At 38.4% G+C, this 26,117-nt stretch overlaps 1 pseudogene; it reads right to left on the bottom strand.

Annotated features, from left to right (window-relative positions):
- Nucleotides 1-408: 408 nt before the first annotated feature.
- On the bottom strand, nucleotides 409-1,759 carry LOC150000521 (tubulin alpha-1A chain-like; annotated as a pseudogene).
- Nucleotides 1,760-26,117: the final 24,358 nt, after the last annotated feature.

Here is a 26,117-nt window from a genome sequence, read left to right as displayed (position 1 = left end):
AATAAGGTGATAATTCAGATTCCACTAGTAATTAGTCATTATTGTATTCAGAAAATTTATATTTTCAAATAGAATAACTTAAAATGTCTTGGTAGAGTCATCTTTAAAAATGTTTCAAACAAACAAACAAACCTAACTACAACAAAAATAGTGACTATATTTTCACTACTTTTACTGCAAATAACACAGCTGTTTGTTTTTTTTTTTTTAAGACAGGGAATACTTTATTCAAACCCATCAGAGAAGTGGACTACCTGGGTCTGTAACAAAGCTTCATGTTTTAAAGCATAGGCCAGTAACTGTATGAGTATACACTACTATATACAAATTAACTGATCAGACCACAACTTTTCATGTTTGAAACAGAATAAGCTTCCCTGTAAAAGCAGCACCATCGATGTTTTAACTTTAATATTCCTCTCCTTCTTCCTCACCCTCTCCCTTCAACAGAATCCACATCAACTTCTTTGTAATCCTCCTCTAGGGCAGCCATGTCCTCACGGGCCTCAGAAAACTCTCCTTCCTCCATGCTCTCACCCACATACCAGTGGACAAAGGCACGCTTGGCGTACATCAGGTCAAACTTGTGGTCCAGGCAAGCTCAGGCCTCAGCAATAGCTGTGGTGTTGCTCAGCATGCACACAGCTTGCTGTACTTTGGCCAGGTCTCCACGAGGCACCACAGTAGGAGGCTGGTAATTAATGCCAACTTTGAAGCCAGTGGGGCACCAGTCCACAAACTGGATTGTACTCTTGGTCTTGATAGTGGCAATGGCAGCATTGACATCTTTGGGAACCACATCACCATGGTACAACAGGCAGCAAGCCATGTATTTACCATGGTGAGGGTCATATTTCACCATCTGGTTTGCTGGCTCAAAGCACACATTGGTGATCTCTGCTACAGAAAGCTGTTCAAGGTAGGCTTTCTCAGCAGAGATGACAGGGGCATATGTGGCCAGAGGGAAGTGGATGCGGGGATAGGGTACCAGGTTGGTCTGAAATTCGGTCAGATCGACATTCAGGGCTCCATCACACCCGAGGGAAGCAGTGATGGAGGACACACTTTGACCTATCAACTTATTCAGGTTAGTGTAGGTTGGGCACTCAATATCGAGGTTTCTGCAACAAATGTCGTAGATGGCCTCTTTGTCAACCATGAAGGCACAATCAGAGTGTTCCAGGGTGGTGTGGGTGGTGAGGATGGAGTTGTAGGGTTCAACTACATCTGTGGAAACCTGGGGGGCTGGGTAAATGGAGAACTCCAGCTTGGACTTCTTGCCATAATCGACAGAGAGATGCTCCATCAGCAGGGAGGTGAACCCAGAACCAGTTCCCCCACCAAAGGTGTGGAAAACCAAGAAGCCCTGAAGACCTGTGCACTGGTCAGCCAGTTTCCAAATTCGGTCCAGGACGAGGTCAATGATCTCCTTGCCAATAGTGTCCATGGGCATAGTTATTGGCAGCATCTTCCTTGCCTGTGATCAGCTGCTCAGGGTGGAAGAGTTGGTGGTAGGTACCAGTGTGAACTTCACCAATGACTGTGGGTTCCAGGTCTACAAACACTGCCCTGGGCACGTGCTTGCCAGCACCTGTCTCACTGAAGAAGGTGTTGAAGGAATCACCCCCCCCCCAATGGTCTTATCACTTAGCATCTGGCCATCAGGCTGGATGCCATGTTCGAGGCAGTAGAACTCCCAGCAGGCGTTGCTGATCTGGACACCAGCCTGGCCAATGTGGATGGAGGTACATTCACGCATGGTTGCTGCTTTGCAGCTGCTGAATGAATGACGGAGAGGAAGAAGAGAGGTTGTTGCTTTTACAGCGCGACTCTAAAGTGGTCGATGTAAGAGACCTTGCCAACACAGCTGTTTTTGATCACATCATTTTGAAATAAAACCTACCTATTACAAACATTTTATGGTCCATTTTATTCCTTAAATATTAAGCAGTTTAAAAAAAACAAAACAAATAGAAGTTACTCCCTGAAAAACAGTATACATTGACTGTGTTTTAAAGTATCTTTCTTATACATTTGAAGTACCATGATGAAGAAAGCTTACTTGAGAACCATATTATTAAAAGGCATACATTTTCAATATAAATTTGGAGCTATATATAATAAATCTGAACTCTGTCCAACATATTGTCAGGTCTCTGGAACACTGTGGGTAGACAACAAACTACAATCTAGTAGAGAGAGCACAGTCTAAAGGAATAGCTACACAATAAGTAAAACATGAGAAACATTTCCATAGACTGTAACTTAATGCTTCTTCCAAGTGTATAACTCCAAAGTCCCTGATTTCTTTCCTCTTCACTAGGGAGAGTTGATGCTGTGCAATGGTTTAATTCTTATGAAATTTTACTATAAGGTTGAGTAAAGGAGCATTTCTCTGAGCAGTGGATTCTTTTTCTGGACTCTTTTAAATGAAGACTATTGACCATATCTACTGAAGGACTCATATACTTATTGGGAAAGTTGCTATTAGAATATTACCCAGTAGCACCAAGACTAAATAAACTATTTTCTACATGGGTAATTAGAGTTTATATTATTTTCTTTATTCACAACTAGTATTTCAGATATATATGTATATATGTGTATATATATTATTTTGTGTAGTAACTTTTTATTCTATTTATTCCTTAGTCTTAAAAAATTACAGTGAACTTCAAATTTATACACATATGTATATAATAAAAATAAAGATTACATTTTTGGGGAATTGATAAAAATAGGTATTGTCCAGTATGAGGGCTCACACGAGAATCAGTGGTTAAAATAAAATCTAGAAACATTCGCGGCACTTTAACATTCTTACATCTGCTACCAGTTATCTATGCCTCAGACATCCTCAGAGCTGGATGACTTCTACCCATAATCTGTGCAAAAGACTACCTCACCATACCCTTTATAAAATTTAAGAATCACCTTGTATGTACACAGTATACTGGGAGAATGACATGAACAGAAAACTATAAGAGACTGAGTATATGAGGACCCATTAAAATTCTCACAGGTTTCCTACACCCAATTTTCTTTAAAAAGAATAAAAGCTATTTACTTCTGTATAGAAAAAAGCAGGTCATATTGAAAGGCCAAGAACTTTCTCTAACTAAAACACTAGCAATAATGCCAACCAAACCCTCATTTTCTTATGAAATACGTGAAGAATATACCTACACATACAATTTGCTAAGCTTTGTGGCTTGTCACCATGAGTAGACAGTTCATCAAACCTCAGTGCTTTGAGCTTCCAAAAATGATTTGTTGCTATTAAATAAAGATATAATACTGAAAATCATTTGTATACTCTGTTCATATAGATTGCAGCATGTGATAGGTAGCAGAGTTCAGATTTTGGAGACAGATTATAAAGTATCACAGTCAATCCAGGTTTATAGAGAACAAAGCCATGTATATTGCATTAAAAGAACCTTTTTTGGAGAAGGAAAAAGATGGCGGCAGGGTAGTAGCGGCGTTGTCTGCTCGCTCCCATCATGGAAGGACTTCAGGTGCAAACACGGAGAGGAGTGACTGAGTGAATGCGGATTTCAGACAGCGTGAACAGGGAAGGGAGTGTGGGAGCAGTGTGAAGGAGGGCGGAAAGTTCGTCTGCGCACTCCAGACTGAGTCGCTTGGCCTCCAGTACCTGGTGCATCTGCCGAATCACATCCGACGGGGGAAGCTGCTGACTGCTCGTTAGCCAGGAGCTGCTTGGAGGCTACCCCCTGCCAGGGGCACACTGACCAGCAAAGTCTTGCAGGGAGTCAGTGAGAGGGTTTGGCTGAAAAGGCCAGAGAACAGTGAACAACCCGGACTGGGAGAAACTGTGTGAACTGTCTAGGTGGTAACCTCCTTGGCTGCAACTCAGGACTGAAAGCTCTGTGCTCAGGCCCTTCAGAACAAAGGAACAGTTTTGAGGCAAGGAAAGGAGCCCACATGGGAAAGCTGCGTGGAACTGCAGACTGGAGGGGGGTACCCCTAGGCAGACAGGTGGTGCATGCCCCGGCGCTTTGAGTGATCATGCCAGGACCCTACCGAAGAAAGGGGAAGTTCTGAGGCAAGAAGAGGGGCCCATATGGGAAAGCTGTGGTGGATCTGCAGCCTTGGTGGGGACCACAGGCTGGCAGGTGGCGCACAGGCGTATAAACAGGGACGCAAGTGGATGCTGTAGCTCAGGAATAGAGACATGATTGGAGGCAGAGCAGAGATTACTGGCATGTACACACTGGCCCAACAGTAGAAAAATGTTGCTAGACAAACCTGAGGAGGGCTGAGGGTGCTGCAGCAGGGGACAACTAAATGCGGCTCACAGCAGAGTGGCTGTAGGTTCATGAATAAAAGACTAGCAACCCCAGAATCAAGCTGGATCTCCCCACAGCCAGCCAACCAACCAGAAAAGATTTGAAACCCATGGAATTTTGACCAGGGGTGGATCCAGGAAAAAAAAAAAAAAAAAAGAAAAGAGGCTGCCTAAAAGTTGAACTGAGTAAAAACCAATTCATTCTTTTATTTTTCCCTCTCTCTCTCTTCCTGCCCTTTCCTTTCTTTTTTCTTCTTTCTTTTTCTTTTTCTTTCCTCCCCTCCCCTTCAGTCCTTTCTCTCTTTCATTTCTCTCCTTCTTTCTATTTTTGTTAATTTTTTTATTTTAATTTTTCCCTCTCTTTCCTTCCCCTTCCTTTCTTTTTATTGCCTTCACTTACTCTTCTTTTCTTTCTCTCTCTCATTCTTTTGTCTTTATTTCCTTCTAATTTTTAAAAAAATTAAAGAATTTTTTTCTTTATTTTTTCCCTCTCTTTTCCTTCCCCTTTCTTTCATTTTTCTACCCTTCCCCTTCTTTTCTTTCTCTCTTTTTCTCTTTATTTTATAAAATTTTTAAATTTTTTAATTTTAATTTCTTGTCCTCTCTCTTTTTCTTTCCCTTCCTTTCTTTTTTCTTCCGTTCCCCTTCTTTTCTTTCTCTCTCTCTTTCTTTTCTCTTTCCTTCTTTCTATATTTTTAAAAAATTTTCTTTATTTTTTCCCCTCTCTTTTCCTTCCCCTTCTTTTCTTTCTTCCCTTCCCCTTCTTTTCTTTTTCTCCCTCGTTTCTTTCTCTCTTTCTTTCTTTCTATTTTTATTTTGTTTTTTTTATTTTTTTATTTTTGAAAAACTCTTTCTTTAATCTGTTTCCTACCTTCTATCCCTCCTATCCTTCTGCTTTAATTTTTGGTTGTTTGTATGTTTGGTTGTCTGTTTTGTCTATCCTCCCTTTCACACTAAACATATAGCATATAACTGTTATATAAACCTAATATTATATACTTCCACTTTCTCACTTCATTTTACATTCCTCCCCTCCTTTTTAAACATACAGTGTAAATATTACTTGCTGCCTTGCATAGCTTTGACCCTATTTGCTAATATTATTATTCTACCACCTTCCCTCTCAAAAATCATCCTTCTTTCATTTAAAAAAACTCCTATCTGTTTCTCCTATAAAATAAGAGTCTTAATCTCTTAAAATTTATATTAATACTGGCTCATTTGCTGCTGATAGTGAGATTGCGGTTGGGGGATATTTTGGAGGGTGTGGGTTTCTTGCCTGGGTTGTGTGCTTATGTTTTAACAGCACCTCCACAAAAGAACTCAAGACAAGGTGGGCAGAATGACTCTCAGTCAACTAGCCAGAGGGAAGGACCCACCAAAGAGTAACTAAAATACAACCAGACAGCTTAAACAGATGACATAAAGGGCAACACAAGAGCATTAGGCTCAGAAGATAAAAGAGACTGCACCACTGAATCCCCCAGGTCTCCTATAAAAAATCTCATATCACAAAAGTGGGAAATCAAAGCAGACAAATCTAATAAATAAAAACAAACAAGAAGAATTCAGCATGGGGAAACACAGAAACAACCTCCCAATGAAAGGAAAAGAGGAATCCCCAGAAAGAGTGATAGAGGGAATAGACATAAGCCAACTATCAGACATGGAATTCATAAAAATGGTTATTAAGAAGCTCAATGACCTTGACAACCTCAAAAAAGTGTATGACAAACTCCAGGGAAATTACCAACAACTGCAAGGAAACTACAGAGAATTACAGGGAAGCTACAAGGAACTTAGAACTACACCAGCATAAAAAAGGACATAGAAACTATCAACAAGAACCAGGAAACAATGAAGAATACAATCTCTGAATTGGAGAACACAGTAGAATCAATCAAAAGCAGGCTAAAAAAAGCAGAAGATTGGATCAGTTAGAGGACAATGTAGAAAAAAATTCCCAGACAATACAACAAAATGAAAAAAGATTTAAAAAGAATGAAGAGAGTTTAAAAGAACTGCAGGACAACATGAGACAAAACATTAGAATCATAGAGATACATGAAGGAGAAGAGGAGGAAAAAGGGTCAGAAAACCTGATTGAAAAAGTAATGACAGAAAATTTTCCTAACGTGGTGAGAGAAAAAATCATGCAAATCCAGGAAGCACAGAGGGTCCCAATAAAGATGAACACAAAAAGGCCCACTCCAAGGCACATCATAATTAAAATGGAAACATTCAAAGACAAAGAGAGAATCCTAAAAGCAGCAACAGAAAAACAGAAAATAACCTACAAGGGAGCTCCGATAAGGCTATCAACCGATTTCTCAACAGAAACACTACAAGCCAGAAGGGAATGGCAAAAAATATTTCAAGCAATGAAAAACAAAGGCCTACAACCAAGAATACTCTACCCAGCAAGGCTCTCCTTCAAAATGGAAGGTGAAATAAGGAGTTTCTCAGACAAAGGAAGACTAAAAGAATACATCTCCACCAAACCAGCATTGCAAGAGATGCTAAAGGAAATGCTTTAAGAAAAAGAAAGAAAAAAAAGGGGAGAAGAGGAACACAAGTACCAAGGGAAATGAATAAATACCTGTCAATAATAACTTTAAATGGAAATGCATTAAATGCTCCAATTAAAAGACATAGGGTAGCGGAATGGATACAAAAATATTACCCACATATATGCTGTCTACAAAAGACCACCTCAAAACAAAAGATTTACACAAACTAAAAGTGAAGAGATGAAAAAAAGTATATCAAACAAATGGACATTAAAAAAAAGCTGGGGTAGCAACACTTATATTAGACAAAACAGATTTCACAGCAAAGGCCATAAAAAGAGATAAAGAAGGACATTACATAATACTTAAAGAAAAAATCCATCAAAAAGATATAGCCCCAGTAAACATATATGCACCCAACATAGAAGCACCCAAGTATATAAGGAAAATACTAGAAGACTACGAGAAGGATATCAACAACAACACACACATAGTAGGGGACTTTAACACTCCATTATCAACAATAGACAGATCTTCAAAACAAGGAAACACCAAGGATATTGAGGCATTGACTTAGTTGATATATATAGAAATTTTCACCCCAAAGAAGCAAAATATACATTCTTTTCAAATGCATATGGAACATTTTCAAAAATAGACCACATGATAGGACACAAAACAAGCCTCAGCAAATTCAAGAAGATTGAAATTATATCAAGCATCTTCTCAGATCACAGTGCCTTGAAACTAGAAATCAACCTCAAGGAAAAAAGTCAAAGACATTCAAACATATAGAGAATGAATAACATGCTATTAAACAATGAATGAGTTAACAATGACATCAAGGAAGAAATCAAGAAGTTTCTGGAAACTAATGATAATGAAAACACAACAGCCCAAAACCTACGGGACACAGCAAAAGCAGTCCTGAGAGGAAAGTTCATTGCAATACAGGCATATCTGAAAAGGATAGAAGAATTTCAAATAAAAAATTAACCCTACAGCTACAAGAACTAGAACAGCAACAGCAAATGAAGCCCAGGGCAAGTAGAAGGAAGGAAATCATCAAGATCAGAGCAGAATTAAATGCCATAGAGACTAAACAAACAATTCAAAAGATCAGTAAAACCAGGAGCTGGTTCTCTGAAAAGATAAACAAAATTGACAAGCATTTACCCAGCCTCATCAAGAAGAAAAGAGAAAGGACCCAAATAAAATCAGAAATGGAAGAGGACAAATCATGACCGATATCACATAAATACAAAAAATTGTAAGAAATTATTACTAACAAATAACTGTATGGCAAGAAACTTGACAACCTAGCTGAAATGGACAAATTTCTATAAACACATAATTTTCCAAAACTGAATCAAGAAGTAGAAAGACTGAACAGACTGGTAACAAAAAGTAAAACTGAAACAGTAATCAAAAAACTGCCAACACACAAAAGCCCTGGACAAGATGGCTTCATAGGTGAACTTTAATAAACAATTAAGGAAGTACTAATGACTACCCTTCTCAAACTATTCCAAAAAATCCAAGAAGAGGCAAAACACACAAAATCTTTCTATGAAGACAGTATTACCCTAATTCCAAAGCCAGGTTAAGATACAATAAAGAAAGAAAACTACAGGCCAATATCCCTGATGAACATAGATGCTAAAATCCTCAACAAAATATTGGCAAACCGGATCCAGCAACATATTAGAAAGATCATACACCACGATCAAGTGGGATTCATCCCAGGGATGCAAGAATGGTTTATATTCACAAATCAATAAATATAATACACCAGATAAACAAAATGAAAGATAAAAATCGCATGATCATACAAAAAGATGCAGAAAAAGCATTTGATAAAGTATAACACCCATTTATGATGAAAACACAGCAGAATGGGAATAGAGGGAGCATACCAAAACATAATTAAGGCTATATAGGAGAAACCTGAAGCCAACATCATACCCAATGGACAAAAGCTGAAAGCATTCTTCCTGAGGTCACGAACAAGATAAGGATGTCCACTCTTTCCCCTCCTATTTAACAAAGCATTGGAAGTTCTAGCAACAGCAATCAGACAAGAAAAAGAAATAAAAGGCATCCAAAGTGGAAAAGAGGAAGTAAAACTGTCATTATTTGCAGATGACATGGTAGTGTACATAGAAAGCCTTATAGACTCCATTAAAAAACTACTCAATATAATAAGTGAAGTTGGAAAAATAGCAGGGTACAAAGTCAATATTCAGAAATCAAAGGCATTTCTGTACAACAACAATAAAATACCAGAGATGAAAACTAAAAAAAAAAAAAAAAAAAAAAAAAAAAATCCCGTTTACTGTAGCAACAAGAAAAATAAAGTACCTAGGAATAAACTTAACCAAAGAGATAAGAAACCTGTACAATAGTTAGAAAACTACATAACCCTGAAGAAAGAAACTAAGGAAGATACAAATAAATGGAAGCAAATACCATGTTCATGGATGGGAAGAATCAACATCATTAAACTGTCCATACTATCCAAAGCAATTTACAGATTGAACGAAATTTCTATTAAAATACATCTTTCACAGACCTAGACAAATACTTCAAAAATTTATACGGAACCAACCTAGACAAATACTTCAAAATTTTATATGGAACCAAAAAAGACCCCGATTAGCCAAAGCAATCTTGAGACAGAAGAGCACAGCAGGAGGAATCACAACACCTGACATCAAACTATACTACAAAGCCACTGTGATCAAGACAGTCTGGTACTGGCATAAGAACAGACATATAGATCAATGGAACACAATAGAGAGCTCAGAAATAAACCCAGGTCTATATGGTCAACTAATATTTGACAAAGGGAGAAGGAGCATAAAATGTAGGGAGAAGAGCCTCTTCAACAAATGGTGCTGGAAGAACTGGACAGGGATGTGCAAAAAAAAATGAAACTAGACCACCAACTTACACCATACACTAGAATTAACTCAAGATGGATCAAAGACTTAAATTTAAGACATGACACCATAAAGTCCTAGAGGAAAATATAGGTAGGAAAATTTCAGATATCCCACATAGCAATATTTTCACCAATACATCTCCTAAGGCAAGGGAATTAAGGAAAGAATAAACCGATTGGAGTACATCAAACTAAAGAGTTTCTGCTCAGCAAAAGAAAACATCAGCTAGATGAAAAGGAAACCAACCATATGCAAAAACATTTTCTAATGATACCTCAAACAAGGGATTGATATCCAAAATATATAAAAAACTTACACATCTCAACACCAAGAAGACAGACAGCCCAGTTAAAAAATGGGCAAAGGACCTGAACAAATACTTCTCCAAGAAAGATACAGAGAGGGTCCATAGACACATGAAAGAATGCTCAACATCACTAGCCATCAGAGAGATGCAAATAAAAACCACAATGAGATACCAGTTTACACCAGTCAGAATGGTCATCATCAACAAATCAACAAACAACCAGTGCTGGTGAGGATTGAAGAGATGGGAACCCTAGTGCACTGCTGGTGGGAATGCAGACTGGTGCGGCCACTATGGAAAACAATATGGAATTACCTCAAAAAACTAAAAATGGAACTGCCTTTTGAACCAGTAATTCCACTGCTAGGATTATACTTGAAGAATCCTGAAACCCCAATTCAAAAGAACTTATGCACCCCTATGTTCATAGCAGCACTGTTTACAATAGCTAAGTGCTGGAAACAGCCTAAGTGCCCATCTGTAGATGAGTGGATTAAAAACTGTGGTACATTTACACAATGGAATACTATGTAGCAGAAAGAAAGAAGAAGCTCCTGCCATTTGCAACAACATGGATGCAACTAGAGAGAATTATGCTTAGTGAAATAAGCCAGGCAATGGAAGAAAAATACCATATGATATCCTCTGATACAGAAGACTAATGAACAACACAAACATATGAACAAAAGTGAAAAAGGAACAGAATAACGTTTATCAGGGGGGAGGGGGGAGGGAGAGAAGGGGCATAAGTAGGGGGAGGGTCTAGTCAAAGAACATGTATAAATGACTCATGGATATGGACAAGGGGGGCGGGGATGATTGTAGGAGAAGGTGTGGGCTGGGTGGCAGGGAGCAGTGGGGGAAACAATGGGACAACTGTAATAGAAAAACAATTTTTTTAAAAAAGCCAAAATATAATTTGCACTAAAATTGGGGTTTTATGTCATTTTTAGAAATTTAGAGGAAAAAATTAATAAAAAATGCATAGTATAAGATTATGAATTTCAATATGTTCATTGGAGTCAAACATCTAGGAAGCTTATTAAGTTGTAAATACTTAGAAATTCTATGCATACACATGTTTGCTGAGAAATGCGTGTCATTCCTCAGGTAGTGTGGTTTCCTCATTTTATTCCCACGTTAAAGAGTTTCTTTTTTTCACTTGTACAAACATTTAGGTTAAATACAATGATGACAAATATCAGTAAGAAGTAACAAACGGTGGGTAGCATCATTTCTATGGCATAGAAAATATCAGGCAATGACATGAGTGAAACTATGTCCTCAAACATATAGAAATATCATGTACAACAAACACCCTTAGAAAACCCCACAGTTCTGCTGGCCACACAAGGACCAAGGCCCTCCAGTGAGTACACTGTGTGACTCAGGAAAAGGGAACTTAAGACTAACCTTTCACCTGACATCAAGATACCTGAGGAAATCATTTTTAAGTTTGCATAGAATCATGTTTTTCATATTATTATTTATGGTGAAATACTGTTCAGATGCAAACAATTTGCATTCTTTTGTGTCCATACAAACCCAATCCAGTACTCACTCATCACAAACACAGACTCTGTCTGCTCTAGTTCTCTGGGCCACAAGAGCCTGAAAATTTACTACAAAAACAAACAAACAGGAATTACTCTCAAAATCATCACTTTTCACCACTTTCTTACCCAAATCCTCCAATGCAAATTTGTACACATTGATTCTTTGACTTCCTCATCTGATACACTGAGAAAGTAAGAGATGGGTCTTGCTATTGAACCCTGGAGCCTTCCTTTAGTCACAGCTGGTCATGACTGTTTTTCTCACAGGCTTACGAGGCTAGGACATGTGCAGACTGAATGAATTCACAGATTGTATTGGTCACCCTTCCTCCTCCCCCTTTCCAACCCACAAGCATCAATGATGACTATGTGAGACTGTATAGCCCTTACTTGTATCAAATAATAGTTTAATTTCTGGGAATACAGGTAAGGACATATAATGGAAGCCAATAAATTCTTCAGCATTTAGGGTCTAGTTTATGCTTTAGAATTATGTTTTTATCACTGTTATAAATTAAGACAAAAGTAACAGAATTAGCATGAATAAGTATGGATTCTAATATATTAGAATAATATTGTAGAAGCTTTTGAAGTTGTGAGCATAGGAAAATACTGATACACATTTTTGTTAAGGAAAACTGGTACCACTATCTGCAATTCTAAGTACACTCCACATAAAGTCTGAAACCAGAAACACATTAGCCAGAAACACATTTCTATTATTATTCAGGTTCTTCACTATACTAACAACATTGTAAACAAACAAACAAATAAGTCATCAGGTATTTATAATCAGAGCTATATTTTATTTAAAACTATAAGTTCATTAGATATTACATTAGGTTTGATAAAGCACCTATATAAGAAGTTTTACTAAATAATTTAATCAAATTGAAAAGAAAATACATATCTGCTTATAGTATGACTTTAAAAAAGAGTAAAATTTATGTAAAAATAAAAATTTCTATTAATAAATTTAAAGCTCTATACTGGATTCAATGTTAAAAAAATAAAAGACATTAGGCAACTAATTTTCTCAAAGAGCTAAGTCATTCAAACTCAACGAAACTAATCTCTTTGACCTTGCATTCTCTTTCTCAGAACACTTCTTTCCTATCTCATTTGAGTCTCTTGGAAGTTCTATATTTGCTGTTTATGACTCCATTGAAATTTCTCTAGAAAAATCACACCAAATTCATAAATGCAGAGGACATTTTTCAGCCTCTCTTCTTGACTATTCAATGGCATGTCACACCAGTCACCATTCCTTCCTCACTTAGGTGTCTCCTCCTCCTCCTCCTCAGCCCATCCTTCCCGCAGTGCTGATCCCCAGGCTTTATGCTACTCTTTGCTCACTAAGACACCTTAACCTTTCTTTCTGCGGTAGCTTTCCCAGGCATGCCAAATGTAATACAATAGCTAAGGATTCTTTGTCACTTTATTCCCTGCTACATGCCTATGAGATAAAACAGAATCTCTTTGTAAGTTTTTCCAGAGTTGTACATTTCCCAATTCATCATGTTTTGAACTGAAAATAGAGCTCATTTCCCCTGAGCAGTTTGATAATCATGAGCAAATTGTCACCAAGGATATGGGAACGAACCCAGAGAAATATAACCTTGTTGTTTTCCAGTGTCTTTTGCCAGGATACAGCTCATCGATGGTTCAAGAACTTTGCACTAAAAAATAGCAACTAGCAAAGAACAGCACAGGCAGGAGCTCTAGGCCTGTCTTCTATTTGTGTGTTCATGTTTGTTTGTTCCCTGTGTTTTGTTTATATTCAAAATGTATCAGCATGTTTTTCAATATATTTATGTAATTTTCATTGTACTGTAAATGGTCTAAAGCAAAAATCAGTAACTTTATATTAGAAATTCTATTTCTCATAGAAATAAGGTTTGTAAATAATTTTGATGATAGTTAATGTTAATTGTTAACTGCTAATATTAGTTCATTGTTAAAGTGTCATCAGACACTTAAAACTGATGACTATAAATGCCATTATCTGAAAAGTAAAAGTTAACTGATGGTAAAAAAGTACAGATAGGTCACTGGCTGAGCATCTCTGACTATTCATATTAAAGGAACAATTAGATGTTTTACTAGCGGACCATGGAATTTTATCATTGGGGCCATGTTAGAATTTTTACTGAACAAAATGTAAGAAATAATTACTTGTAGAGGAGGCTATTGTGTCTAGGTAATATCTCTTTCTTAAATTTTAATTTTTCTCTTTAACATATTTATAAACCAAAGTTATAGCAAGAATTAAATTTCTACAATAAGTAACAAAGCTGCAAGAACAAGACTGTTCCTAATTGGATTATTCCTATCTCTGTTAAGCTTTCTTAAAGTAATTTTAAAATACTGCATTAACCCAGAGGATAAGACATTGAAGCAGAAATGGCAAGATAAGTATGTGAGAGAAATGGGGACAAACTGATATTTGAGTTGATAAATTATCTGGTATATTTATTTGTTTTCCCTTATGTATAAGATATTTCAAAGGATTATGAAAATGAGATGGAAACAAGATTAGTGTTCTCTTCTTACAACAAATAGCTTTTTAATATAGTAGTTAATTGAACTATTTTCCCTCAGAGAAGGTCACAAAAATATTAACTATTAGAACTTTTAGTGAAAGGTGTTGCACTTATTAAAAATTAGGAAAAACATCTTGCTACATTTAGTTCTATTACAAGGGGAATTTAGGCATAATATTAAAAATAGATAAACTACTGGCAGGGTTACATTTTCTTCAATTATTTTAAATAATTTTGCTTATTATTCATTGTCTAAGTGAGGCAACCATTACTGGCCATCCTATTATGGAGAATACTATAATACCAAGATCAGGACCTAGAAAAATACCTTTAGGATTGAGGGTCTGCATTTATACTGCTACTTTCTATAATCAGAGAACACAGATGATTGCAGCCAGTACAATCCTTAAATCTAGGCAAGAGAGGCCCTTGGTTAGGTATTGTACTTCAGGTAGCCCTTTTCTGGTCTTCCCTTCACTATGCCCTAAAGGCTGTGAGTTGGGAGGCCAAGGGACAAGCTCACTGATGCTGGATGCTTTCCCTTCTAAACCATGTGTCTGATGCCTGAGCCCCTGGAATTCCCTGTCCAAATGGTGCTAAGCCCATATCCTAAGCCTGTACCAGGCCTTTCACATGTCCACCTTCTCAAATTTAGACCACATCTCCAGTGTGGCCACCCCTAGGTTAAATGCATGATGTATGAGAGAATGGAGCTGAAAAGGGTGTATAGCTGGGGGCAAAGTGAAAGGTGGGCTCCGGATCAGCATTTCCCTGGTTGCTGCAGCTGCACCTTTGCCCATGCTGTTCTTTCCATGTGTTCTCCTTATTCCCCTGGTGATTTCTCACTCACCCTTCAAGGCTAGCTTCCTATGCATACCAATGACTTCTCAAGCAATTTAGAGCTTCCAGCCAAGATGGAGGCATAGGTGGATACATTTCACCTCCTCACACAATCATTAAGGATTAAAACTACCTCAAAACAAATAAAAAAACCACAACTTCCCCCAAATCGAACTTTATGGAAGCCTCACAACCAAAGATTTAAAGAGGAAGTGTTCATCCAGATGGGGAGGAGGGGCAGAGCTGGGAAGCTGGGGAAGAAAGGAAGCAGTATGGTGGTGGTGGCAGTGGCAAGCAGAGGCTGGGGCCGGCCAGCTGAATGAGCAGTCCCACACTATAAAAGGGTCCACATCATAAAAGCCTGGAGGGACACCTGGGGAGCAAACCCAGTCCCAGGCTAGACTGCACAGCTCACAGTTCCACTGCTGGGAAAAAGTCTCATTGCTTCTGGCTGTGAAAAACAGAGAAGTTTGGGGCAGCAGAAGAAACTTCCCATCTTTCAGGATAGTCTATTTAGAGGCCCTCATGGCCCTAGAATGTACATATACTCACCCATTCTGGCAACCATCGCCAGAACAACAGCTAGAGGGGTGCCAGTCCCATACGGGAAGAGAGTGAAGTGACTGGAAATGGGGCAAGTGCTGAGAAAGGGGCATTGTTCCCTCTCTGATTCCTCCCCCACATGCATTGCCACACAAAGTAGTGAACTGGGTCACCTAGCACTGACGAATACCTAAGGCTTTGTCCCTTACAACCTAACAAGTGTGACAGCTCGACTTAATACACAGAGGCAATCACAGGATGGCTCTCAAGTTCAGACAGGGATGCATGGCCCAAATGAAAAACAGATCAAAACTCCAGAAAAAGAACCTGTTAGATGCAGAGTTAAAAACACTGGTAATAAGGATGCTCAGAGAATTGATTGAGCGCAGCCACAAAATAAATGAAGAAGTGAAGTTTATACAAAGTGAAATAAAAAAATATATACAGTAGACCAACAGTGAAAGGAAATAGACATACAAGTCCAGGAAGCACAGAGAGTTCCACACAAGTTGAACCCAAAGACAACCACACTAAGACATACCATAAAATGCCAAAGGCTAAAGATAGAGAAGGAATCCCAAAAGCAGCAAGAGAAAAGCAGAGAGTTATCTACAGAGGAGTTCCCATAAGGCTATCAGCTAATTTCTCAAAAGAAACTGCAAGCAAGATGGGGCTGGCAAGAAGTATTCAAAGTGATGAAAAGCAAGAATCTACAATCAAAATTACTCTATCCAGTAAAGCTATCATTTAGAATGGAAAGACAGATAAAGTGCTTCCCAGACAAGGTAAAGCTAAAGGAGTTCATCATCAGCAAGCCCTTATTATATGAAATGTTAAAGGGAGTTAATTAAGAAAAAGATCAAAACCATGAACATGAAAATGACAACAAATTCACAATGATCAACAACAGAATCTAAAAAGTGAAAATAAAAACAAAAACCAACTAAGCAAACAACTAGAACGTGAACAGAATCATAGGTATGGAGATCATGTGGAGGGTTGTCAGCAGGGAGGGGGAAGGGGAGAGAAGAGGAGAAGGGGGAGGGATTAAGAAGCATAATTGGTAGGAACAAAATAGACAGAGGGATGTTAAGAATAGTATAGGGAAGGGAGAAGCCAAAGAACTTACATGCACAACCCGTGGACATGAACTAAGTGTGTGTGGGGGGACAATTGCTGGAGGGAAGACGAGTATTGGGTGGAGGGGGATAAAGGGAGAAAACTGGGACAACTGTAATGGCATAATAAATAAAATATACCTAAAAAACAATTTATACACGTTCCCATCACTGAACATATTATATGACATTATGAAATCTGAGTGCTCATAATATATTCATTTTTTGTTTCCCTAGTGCCTTCCCTACTGCATCTATTAAATTATCATGTGATGGATTCATAGTGAATTCTTTTGAGCTAAATAATAATCACATACTCTCCATTTAAATAAAATCTGAGACTCTATTCCATCTGTTTAGTGGGCGACCCAATGAATTCATTGTGCAATATCCCTGTCATTGTGAAATTGCTGTTCTAAATAAATCTCTTGGATTAAATGGGGCTCTTGTTGATATGATATTCTATTTGTTAAATATACCTCTGAATATAAGGGGGCAAGTGGCTAGAATTAAGATAAAATTAATAATTCCAAAATGTTCTCATTAGTTGTTCTCCTCAAGTATTCAGAAAACAGGAGAATAATTGCTAATAAGAACAAAAGGAGTGATGTAATGGAAGTCTGTCTTTTAGGCTCTTCAATTGAGACTTTATACTTGGTAGTATAATTTCACCATCTACAGGAAAAAAAAACAACCTGCATTTCTGTGTCTTGTAGTATTTTGTGGCAAATAGTCTTTTATTATTCTATATAATTCTATGTAAAACTGTCCTTGCAAAATTGCTAAGTAACCAAAAGATATGGTTTTATTGAAAAAGTGTCAAGAAGTCTAACAATCCTGAAATACTTTTTTTCACCAATTACAATGACTTGAAGTTTCTGCTTAAATATCCCTCCATTTAATATCTCCAATAAGCACTTGTTAAAAAGTTATATACAGCTACTATTTATTGAACATCTTTTATAACTCACCACTGTGCTATGCAGTTTCCAGGAGAAATCATTGTGAGTTGTAAGCCACAGTTCAAATCCTGAGGACTTCCTAAGAAATTATATCAAACACATTTGGGGGGAGAAAGGAGCAAGAATAAAATAAGTAAAGTACTCAACAAGGGCCTTGGAAAATCTTGGAAGAAGGACATCAGTGCAAACTAAGTATTTCAAGTTGGCTTCATGGAGGGCAAATGCTTGCCTGGGTCTTGAATAATGAGTAGAAATTAAATAGTTAAGAAAGATGGGACCTTCAGGGACTAAGGATTAGAAGTGGATCATGGTAGTCTCTAAGTAACACTATTATGGCCATGCAGATCAGAGCAAGTACATACCTGGTTTAAGATAATATTTAAATTCATTAGACCCAAACATTAACCAATTGTCTCATTAGATCAGCTCTAAGTGGAACACAGGAGATAATAATTTTGATTGGAAATAAAGAAAACAGGTAAATCTGGAAAATAACTTATTACTATATGAAATATTTAACCCAAGATAGTAAAATAAGCATTCTATGATAGACTCTGCAAAAACCTGACAGGGGCTGTCTGAATAGTGAATGCGGACCCCTGGATATGGCTTTTACATGAGTGAGGTTGAGGAATGAGAGAAAACTTCTGAATTATAGGTGGCTCATATAAGAAGTGAGGGGCATAGTGTTTTACTCAGTAATATAAAAAGACAAGCTAAGGGTAGCTATTGAAAGAGTAATGGTAAAAATGTTATGGAAAAAGGAGTTTATGCCTTATTTGCATGAGCTTGAATTGGACTTGTACCTCATCATGAACATTTAATCATATCGCTAGTAGAAAGAATTCCAATAAAATTTATATATTGATAATCTCTACCTATATATTTGTAGCCCAAATCATGCCCCTGGGTTCTAAATTCTTATTTCCACATGAACTTTTTTAAAAATAAACTTTTATTCTTAAATTACAGTTGACATACAATATTATATTAGCTTCAAGTGTACAAGCCAGTGACTAGACATTATATAACCCGTTAAGTAATAATACTGATAAATCTAGAACCCATCTGGCACCATACAACATTATTAACTATATTCCCTGTGATGTACCCTACAGCTCTATGACTATTCTGTAACTACCAACCTGTATCTCTTAATCCCTTCACCTTTACCACCCATCCCCCTCACCCATCTTCCATCTGGCAACTGTCAAAGTGACCTCTGAATCTATTAGTCTATTTTAATTCTGCTTGTTCACATTAGATTCAATTGTTGATAGGTGTGTTATTTATTGCAATTTTATTATTCATATTTCTGATTTGTTTTCTTCTTAAAGAAGACCCTTTAACATTTTATGTAATACTGGATTGGTGGTGATAAACTCCTTCAGCTTTTTCTTCTCTGGAAAGCTCTTAAATCTGCCCTTTGAGTCTAAATGATACCTTTGCTGGGTAATCTTGGTTGCAGGTCCTTGCTTTTCATCACTTTGAATATTTTGTGCCAATCCCTTCTTGCCTGCAAAGTTTCTGTTGAGAAATCAGCTGTCTATGGGAGCTCCCTGGAAGGTAACTAACTGCTGTTCTCTTTCTGCTTTGAAGATTCTTTCTTTGTCTTCAATCTTTGCCTTTGTAATGATGATGTGTCCTAGCATAGGCCTCTTTGAGTTCATCATGTTTGGGACTCTGTGCTTCCTGGAATTCTATGTCTATTTCCTTTACCAGGTTAGAAAAGTTTTCCATCATTATTTTTTCACATAGGTTTTCAATTCCTTGCTCTCTCTTCTCTCTCTGGCACCCCCCATGATGTGAATGTCAGTATCCTTGAAGTTGTCCCAGAGGATCCTTTATACTATCATTAAATTCTCTATTCTCTTTTTATTTCATTTTATTTTATTTTTTGGTTATTCACTTACAGTTGTCCCATTTTCCCCCCATTGCTCCCCCCTCCCAGCCCATCCCTTCTCCCACAATTATATCCCTCCCCATTGTCCATGTCCATGAGTCTTTCATATACGTTCCTTGACTAGACCCTTCCCTCACTTATCCCCCTTCTCTCCCTCCCCCCTCCCCCGTACTGACTACTATTCTAGTCTTTGCCTATTTAGTTCGTTTGTTTGTGTTGCTCTTTAGTTTCCTGTATTGGGTGATATCATATGGTATTTTGCTTTCTTTGCCTGGCTTATTTCACTAAGCATAATTCTCTCTAGTTCCATCCATGTTGTCGCAAATGGCAGGAGTTCCTTCTTTCTTTCTGCTACATAGTATTCCATTGTGTAGATGTACCACAGTTTTTTGATCCACTCATCTACAGACGGGCACTTAGGCTGTTTCCAGCACTTAGCTATGTAAACAGGGCTGCTATGAACATAGGGGTGCATACGTTTTTTTGAATTAGGGATTTAGGATTTTTCGGGTATAATCCTAGCAGTGGAATCACTGGTTCAAATGGCAGTTCCATTTTTAGTTTTTTGAGGTAATTCCATACTGTTTTCCATAGTGGCTGCACCAGTCTGCATTCCCACCAACAGTGCAGTAGGGTTCCTATTTCTCCACATCCTTGCCAGCATTTGTTGTTTGTTGATTTGTCGATGATGGCCATTCTGACAGGTGTAAGGTGGTATCTCATTGTGGTTTTTACTTGCATCTCTCTGATGGCCAATGATGATGAGCATTTTTTCATGTGCCTATGGACCTTCTGTATGTCCTCTTCAGAGAAGTGTTTGTTCAGGTCCTTTGCCCATTTTTTAATTGGGTTGTTTGTTTTCTTGATGTTGCGTTGTATAAGCTCTTTATATATTTTGGAGATCAGTCCCCTGTCTGTGATATCATTGGCAAATATGTTTTCCCATATGGTTGGTTCCCTTTTTATCTTGCTGATGTTTTCTTTTGCTGAGCAGAAACTTTTTAGTTTGATGTAGTCCCATTTGTTTATTTTTTTCTTTATTTCTCTTGCCTTGGGAGATGTATCCATGAAGATATTGTTACGTGTGATATCTGAAATTTTCCTGCCTATGTTTTCCTCTAGGACTTTTATGGTATCACGGCTTACATTTAAGTCTTTAATCCATCTTGAGTTTATTCTCGTGTGTGGTGTAAGTTGGTGGTCTAGTTTCATTTTTTTGCACATCCCTGTCCAGTTCTCCCAGCACCATTTGTTAAAGAGGCTCTTCTCACTCCATTGTAGGTTCCTTCCTCCTTTATCAAAGATTAGTTGACCATAGAGGCCTGGGTTTATTTCTGGGCTTTCAATACTGTTCCACTGATCTATATGTCTCTTCTTATGCCAGTACCAGACTGTTTTGATCACAGTGGCTTTGTAGTATTGTTTGATGTCTGGTATCATGATTCCTCCTGCTGTGTTCTTCTGTTTCAAGATTGCTTTTGCTATTCGGGGTCTTTTTTGGTTCCATATGTATTTTTGGAGAATTTGTTCTAGGTCAGTGAAATATGTCATTGGTATTTTAATAGGGATTGCATTGAATTTGTAAATTGCTTTGGGTAGTATGGCCATTTTGATGATGTTGATTCTTCCCATCCAAGAGCATGGTATTTGCCTCCATTTATTTGTATCTTCCTTAATTTCTTTCTTCAATGTTGCATAATTTTTAGAGTACAGGTCTTTTATCTCTTTGGTTAAGTTTATTCCTAGGTACTTTATTTTTCTTGTTGCTATAGTAAGTGGTATTTTCTTTTTTGCTTCTGTCTCTGAGATTTTATTGTTGGTGTACAGAAATGCTTTAGATTTCTGTATATTTATTTTGTACCCTGCTATTTTGCCAAATTCACTTATTATATCAAGTAGTCTTTTAGTGGATTATATAGGGTTTTCTAGGCATACTATCATGTCATCTGCAAATAGTGATAGTTTTACTTCCTCTTTCCCAATTTGGATGCCTTTTATTTCTTTTTCTTGTCTGAGTGCTGTGGCTAGGACTTCCAACACTATGTTGAATAGAAGTGGGGAGAGTGGACAACCTTGTCTAGTTCCTGAATTCAGGAGGAATGCTTTCAGTTTTTGTCCATTGAGTATGATGTTGGCTTCAGGCTTCTCATATATAGCCTTAATGATGTTAAGGTATGCTCCCTCTATTCCCATTTTGCTGAGTGTTTTCAACATAAATGGGTGTTGTATTTTATCAAATGCTTTTTCTGCATCTATAGATATGATCATGTGATTTTTTGTCTTTCATTTTGTTTAGGTGATGTATTATATTTATTGATTTGCAAATATTAAACCATCCTTGCATCCCTGGGATGAATCGCACTTGATCATGGTGTATGATCTTTTTGATGTATTGTTGGATGCTGTTTGCCAAAATTTTATTGGGGATTTTAGCATGTATGTTCATCAGTGATATTGGCCTGTAGTTTTCTTTCTTTGCTGTGTCTTGACCTGGTTTTGGGATTAGGGTAATAGTGGCTTCATAGAAAGAGTTTGGGATTTTTCCCTCTTCTTGGATTTTTTGGAATAGTTTGAGGAGGGTAGGAGTTAGTTCTTTCCTAAATGTTTTTAAAATTCGCCTGTGAAGCCATCCGGTCCAGGGCTTTTGTGTGGAGGGAGATTTTTGATTACTGTTTCAATTTCCTTCTTTGTTATTGGTCTGTTGAGACTTTCTACTTCTTCTTGATTCAGTTTTGGAAGGTTATATGTTTCTAGAAATCTGTCCATTTCTACTAGGTTGTCAAATTTCTTGCCATATAGTTGTTTGTAGTAATTTCTTATAATTGTTTGTATTTCTGAGGTATCAGTCGTGATTTCTGCTCTTTCATTTCTGATTTTGTTTATTTGGGTCTTTTATCTTTTTTTCTTAATGAGCCTGGCTAGAGGCTTGTCAATTTTGTTTATTTTTTCAAAGAACCAGCTCCTAGTTTTGTTGATTTTTTGGATTGTTCGTTTAATTTCTATGTCGTTTAATTCTGCTTTGATCTTGATGATTTCCTTTCTTCTTTTTGCCCTAGGCTTTGTTTGTTGTTGCTGTTCTAGTTCTTGTAGCTTTAGGGTTAGGTTTTTTATTTGAGATTCTTTTAGCCTTTTCAGATATGCCTGTATTGCTATGAACTTCCCTCTCAGGACTGCTTTTGCTGTGTCCCATAGGTTTTGGGCTGTTGTGTGTTCATTGTCATTAGTTTCTAGAAATTTCTTGATTTCCTCTTTGATGTCATTGTTAACCCATTCGTTATTTAAGAGCGTGTTATTCATTTTCCATGAGTTTGGGTGTCTTTGATTTTTTTCCCCTGAGGTTGATTTTTAGTTTCAAGGCATTGTGGTCTGAAAAGATGCTTGATATGATTTCAATTTTCTTGAATGTGTTGAGGCTTGTTTTGTGTCCTATTATGTGGTCTATCTTTGAAAATGTCCCATGTGCCTTTGAAAAGAATGTATATTTTGCTTCTTTGGGGTGAAAAGTTCTATATATATCAGTTAAGTCCATGTGGTTTAGTGTGTTGTTCAATGCCTGTATATCCTTGGTGTTTCTTTGCTTGGATGATCTGTCTATTGTTGATAATGGAGTGTTGAAGTCCCCTACTATGAGTGTGTTGTTGTTAATAGCCTTCTTGTGGTCTTCTAGTATTTGCTTTATGTATTTGGGTGCTCCTATGTTGGGTGCATATATGTTTATCAGTGTTATATCTTTTTGATGAATCGTTCCTTTAAGTATTATGAAATGTCCTTCTTTGTCTCTTTTTATTACCCTTGCTTTGAAATCCGTTTTGTCTGATATGAGGACTGCTACCCCAGCTTTTTTTTTCAGGGGTCCATTTGCTTGAAATATTTTTTTATATCCCTTTACTTTCAGTCTATGTAAATCTTTTGTTTTGAGGTGTGTTTCTTGTAGACAGCAAATATGTGGGTCCTGTTTTCTTATCCATTCCGTTACCCTATGTCTTTTAATGGGAGCATTTATTCCATTTACATTTAACGTTATTATTGACATGTATTTACTCATTTCCTTTTTGTATCTCTGTTCCTCTACTCTCTTTTTGTTTTTTTCTCTTCCTTTTTCTTAGAATATTCCCTTTAGCATCTCTTGTAATGCTGGTTTTGTGGAGATGTATTATTTTAGTCTTCCTTTGTCTGAGAAACTCCTTATTTCACTTTCTGTTTTGAATGAGAGCCTTGCTGGGTAGAGTATTCTTGGTTGTAGGCCTTTGTTTTTCATTGCTTGAAATATTTTTGACCATTCCCTTCTGGCTTGTAGTGTTTCTGTTGAGAAATTGGTCGATAGCCTTATTGGAGCTCCCTTCTAAGTTATTTGCTGTTTTTCTCTTGCTGCTTTTAGGATTCTCTCTTTGTCTTGGAATGTTGCCATTTTAACTATGATGTGCCTTGGAGTAGGTTTTTGGGGGTTCCTCTTTATTGGAACTCTCAGTGCTTCTTGGACTTGCATAACTTTTTCTCTCATCTGGTTCGGAAAATTTTCTGTCACTATTTCTCCTATCAGTTTTTCAATTCCATGCTCCTTTTCTTCTCCCTCTCTTATTCCTATGATCCTGATATTATTTTTTTAATGCTATCCTGTAATTCCCTTACATCTTGTTCATATTTTTTCAATCTTTTTTCATTTTGCTGTATCATTTGAGAATTATTACCTACATTATCCTCTAACTCACTAATCCGATCCTCTGCTTCGTTTAGTCTGCTTTTGACTGATTCTACTGTGTTTTTCAGTTCAGAGATTGCATTCTTCATTTCTTCCTGGTTCTTGTTGATAGTTTCTATGTCTTTTTTTATGCTGGTGTAGTTCTCTGCAAGTTCCCTGTAATTTTCTTGGAGCTGCTGGTAACTTCCTTGGAGGTTGTCATAGTTGTTTTTGAGGTTTTCGAGCATATTGAGTTTCTTCACCACCATAGTTTTGAATTCCATGTCTGACATTTGGGCTATGTCTATTCCATCTACCTCTCTTTCTGGGGATTCCTCTTTTCTTTTCATTGAGAGGTTGTTTCTGCGTCTTACCATGTTGGATTCTTCTTGTTTGTTTTTGTTATTTGGATTTGTGTGCTTTGCCTTCCCACCTTTGTGGTATGAGATTTTTTTATGGTAGATCTGGGGGTTTCAGTGGTGCAGTCTCCTTGATCTCCTGAGCCTGATGTTCTTGGGGTACCTTTTATATCGTTTGTTTATGCTGTCTGGTTATATTTCAGATTTTTTTGTTAGGCTATTCCTTCTGCCTTGTTGATTGAGAGTCACTCTATCCACTTTATCTCGAATTCTTCTGTAGAGATGTCCGTTTCATCCTTGGTGTGTCGCCTTTTTTTTCTGCGTCCACAGCTGGTCTAGTGTGGCGGTTCAGAGGTTCTTGTTTCTTGCAGCAATGGTGTGCACCCGCGGTTGCTGGCAGGGCATGCTCCCTTGCTGCCCGCCGGAGCCAGTTGAGGTGTCCTTGCGCGCGAGCCCCTGCATGGGCGGGGCAGCCCCAAGAGCTTGCCCCGTGATTGGCGCCTATTGTTGCTGGGCAGAGGTGGTTCCGAGTTTCTGCCGAGGTGTCCCTGCACGCGTCCCTGCATGCGCGCGGGCGGCCGGAGAACTTGCCCCGCGATTGGCGCCTATTGTCCCGGGGCTGAGGTGTTTTCGCGCTCGTGTGCCGGTGCCCTTAGTCCCACTGAGCCGAGCTCCGGGAGTTGGTCTCTCGCCTCTGAGGGCGGTGCCGCAGACACTTGTGCTCAGTGGAAGTGAGCATCTGTGAGTCGCTACCGCCCACTGTTCTGGCGCCGCAGCCGACTGCCTTCCCTCACCGACTGCCTTCCCTCACCTGTCTGGGCCGGCACCAACAGAGCCTGCGCTAGTGGTCTGCTTTCCAGCCTGGGGCCCTGCGCCCACGGGAGCTGGCTAGGGGTATCTGCACAAGGTCCTCTGAGTGTTCAGTGGGCTCTCCCTGTGCCCATTGGAGCACTGATCTTATGTCCGTTGGGGAGTGTCCAAGGGACTCCCGGACTCAGGGCCCCGCGCACCCGGGCCAGTGAGTGAGAACACTTCCCTATGCGGGCCCCTGCGACCCAAGGGTAGGGTTGGGGAGTGGATGAGTGCACCATTGTGCCTGCGCTCCTCAAGAATGGCCTACCACCCCAAACTTTCCTCCCCTCTCCACCGTCCACTATAGAAAAATATAAAGGAGAGTTATGTTCTCACTTGCCCGGGAGCACGCTGTCTCCTGTCCTTCAGCGCCAATGCTACTTGGTCAAGTCCTGTCTCTGCCAGCGGGCAGAGATCCGCTCTCCTCCCGACTTCTCTCCGGGGCAGCCTGTGCTCACCAAAAAGCCTTTGTGTGCTTCCAGCCACAGCTCGGGCAGCCGCCCCAGTCAGGAATCCTGATTCGTCCCCTTTTCCTCCGCTATCCTCACTAAACAGGTTGTTCCCAGATGGATTTTCTCTAATCCAGCAGTGCCTTGGCTCAACTCCTGCCAGTGTCCAGCTGCTCACCGAGATATTCTCAAATTCTTTTTTATCTTTGCTATTTTGACTGTTTTCTGCTCCTTTATTTTCCA

The sequence above is a fragment of the Furipterus horrens genome, unplaced genomic scaffold, assembly GCF_987537825.1.
Source record: "Furipterus horrens unplaced genomic scaffold, mFurHor1.1.pri manual_scaffold_10, whole genome shotgun sequence".
Classification (NCBI taxonomy): domain Eukaryota; kingdom Metazoa; phylum Chordata; class Mammalia; order Chiroptera; family Furipteridae; genus Furipterus; species Furipterus horrens.
The sequence above is the reverse complement of the archived record's forward strand: the minus strand, read 5'-3'. Positions and strand labels throughout refer to the sequence as shown.